The sequence below is a fragment of the Arachis ipaensis genome, chromosome B04, assembly GCF_000816755.2.
Source record: "Arachis ipaensis cultivar K30076 chromosome B04, Araip1.1, whole genome shotgun sequence".
Taxonomy (NCBI): domain Eukaryota; kingdom Viridiplantae; phylum Streptophyta; class Magnoliopsida; order Fabales; family Fabaceae; genus Arachis; species Arachis ipaensis.
The window spans coordinates 25966461-25969912 of NC_029788.2; positions in this window are offsets into that span (position 1 = coordinate 25966461).

A 3452-nucleotide genomic window follows, 5' to 3' on the forward strand; every position below is an offset into this window, starting at 1 on the left:
TTCTTATTACAGTATGATTTAAATTGTATTAATATATTTTTATTTTTTTAATTAATTTAATTTTATTCATATAAAAATTAATTTAAAATTTTTTATTTCAAATTATAAAATTTTTAATTAATTTAAAATTATAAATAGATATAATTAAATTTAATTTAATAAAAATAAATGTAATCGTATTATATGACTAATATGACTAATTATGTTTATTCGGTTTTAAAAAATTAACTATTTAAAATCGTTAATTTTAAATTAAAAAAATGTATTCGTCTATTTTTAATAAACATTCTTGCATTATTTTGTTTTAAAATGAGACTGTAACGACTATAATCTTTTAAGTGTCTCAACAAAAATTTCAGAACATAATCGTAGAATAATTCTAAATAATTAAAAATAATATCGAATTCAAGTAAAAAAAAAATATAGATAATTATAAGTCAGCATGAATTGTAGCTTAATTTTAATTTTTCATCATTAAAGAAAAATGAGAGATAATAGAATAACAAGCTTTATTTATGTGAAATAATAGAATAACAAACTTTAAAAAATATATTTTAGTGTTGTTTAATGTCTTTATTTATAAATTTAATTTTTAGAGCTTTATCCGAAGATATTTTATCTTATAGTACTTAATACTTAGATCTTAATTTTTATTACGGTATTTTGTATGTTCAGATTATTTTTTTTGTAATTTTTATTCATGGGAGAGGATAAGATAATGGATGAATGTGAGTATGAGTATGAGAATGGTATTTTTAAATTAGTCGTTAATTTAATAATTAGCTATAGATAACTTATTTTTAATGTTGGTTATTAAACCAATTTATAATTTCATCATTGTCAATTAATTTAGCGACTCACTGTCTCGTAACCTAATATTTTTCTTCGGTTGTTAAATCGGTAGCTAACTTAATTATTAACAACTAATTGATTAGTGTTCGTTTAGCGAACAAAAGTTTTTACCCTAACTTTTATGTTGGTTGCTCAATCAATCTCCAAATTTGTCATTAGTAACTTGTTTAGCTAATAAAACTTTTCTAATTATTCCAAAGCTTATTTTTTCGTCTTGATTGTTAAATTAATCACTAATATTTTGTTTAAATATCACCCATTTTTACTTAGAAAATATCTAATCGATTACAAAATCGATAGTATAATAGGTTAAAATACATTTTTAACATAGCACACTTGGTTTTTCTATTATAGATGCCAATAATATACATTATGATAGACTAATACTTAATTGAGCGCTTACTCAAAGCAATTATGAGAATCGATCATCTGAGCTATAGTTCATAATAAAACACTAATAGTATGATATAGTGATAAAATTAGTAAAGATATAATAATTTATGTTAGATCTGGTAATAAACTTAATTATCTTTAGTCAATATATAGTTCGAGATGAAACTTGATATGAACTTGAAGGAGCTATTATGTTTAGGGTTTAATCCGCCATTTTTAAACATTAAACATTACAGCCAGTCATTATATAATTTGTTATTGAATTGGTTCTTTAAACTTATAAATTCGTCACTAGTCTTAATAGGATGTATTTTTGTCCTTTTAAAAGTAACTAATACAATATTTAAGTATTTTAAATTAAAATTAAAATTTTGTTTTCTATAGCTAGTTGATTTAAATAACCTAATTCTAAAAGAGCTCTTACTATTCTAAATAAATAATGAGGCAAACATGTAAATATTAGTTGAGAGTTGATATTTATAATTAATACGATAATATCCAGGTATTAACATAGCCTAAAATAAATTAGGTTATATGTATGTCTCGTTTACAACTCTATGTAAATCGAATCTAATTGATTAGATTTACATGTAAATAGCGTAAATCGAATCAATTAAATTCGATTTATATAAATTTATAAACGAGACATGCATATAATCCAATTCAATTTAGGATATTTGTGTAATTTTATTTGATTTATTATGCATATACTGTACTAGTAGTAAATTGAATAAGTCTAATTTAATTTATTATTAATACAGATTATTGACATTTCTTACTTTTAAGTTAATTATTTATATATTTTTTATCCAAAATGAAAATAATAAAATAAAAAAATTTAATCCAAACAAAAATTAATAATTTTTTCTCTCTCTCTTCGTATTTAAGAGCATTTAAAATTTTAAATGCAAACTTTACTTTTTTTTTTATATTTATGGAGTTTTAAAATTCCATTTATCTATGGAGCACCTAATCGTGTCGCTAATATCACTTAACAAAATCTCAAAAAAAAAATTGAAGAAAACAATAAAAAAAAAGTCACGAAACTCAATTAAAGAGAGTGTGATGGATGGAGATTCAATCTTGAGAATTTTTTTTCCATACACATAGTCTAGGACAAAATTTTTTCAGGATCTAAACTTACGCTCTTATTCCTGTTCAACCATAAACTCCATAGAAAATGTGGAGATTAAGAAAAAAATATTGCTTATTATTAAAATTTGAGTATAAAATATTTATATAATATATCATGAGAATGAGGAAAAAAAATTTAAAAATTATCAGTTGTTTTTCATTTTTGAGTAGGAAAAAATTTTAAGATTTTTAATTATTTTTTTAATGTGAAATAAATATAAAACACACTTCACTCGATTTATATTGGCACTTATTCCTGGAATTTAACTACCGCAGCCTCATTTCTTTCAAATAACATATTTGATATTGGACTTTTTTTTTGTGAAAAGTAAAATTAGATGAAAGTGAAGTATTTTACAGTTTACTAAAATTATAACGAATATGTGTCATGCACATGATAATTTTTTTTTGTTAGGCTTATTCTTTATTAAGAGAAATAATTTTTATTTTTTATCAAAATTTCACTCTTTATAAATAACATTATCTATCAACTTAAATTTTTATAATTTAAAGATTTAGAGTTTGATCATTGGACAAATAATTTGTTGACAAATTAAAAAATATAGAAATGTGTAAAAATTTTGCAAGCAAAGAAAGAAAATAATTGATATAATGCATGAGTTGCTAAAGGACTTAATTTTGGATTTTGGATGGATTTCTTTTCTTCTAAAAAAAATGGATAAAGTATTAATTTAGTTTTTAATGTTTGAGTTAAGTTCTAATTTTATTCATAACATTTGAAATATTCTAGTTTTATTCCAAACAATTTATTTTGTTCTATTTTAATTTTTCGGTCAATATTAATTTTTTTTGTCTAAAATTATTCTCTTTTCCATTATGATTTCCTTTTAGATAATGCCAAAAATTATGATTGTAATGGTCATGGTGATGATTATAGCGATTTAAGTGTGAAAGTGACAATAGTAATTCAGAAAAAGAAGATAATAATACAAAAATAAAATTTTTGGAATAAATTTTTTTATTTCAACTAGAAGAATTAAATAGGCAAAAATAAAATGTTGGAATAAAAATAAGATGTTTCAAAAGTTGAGTTATTTATTCAACGATTTCAG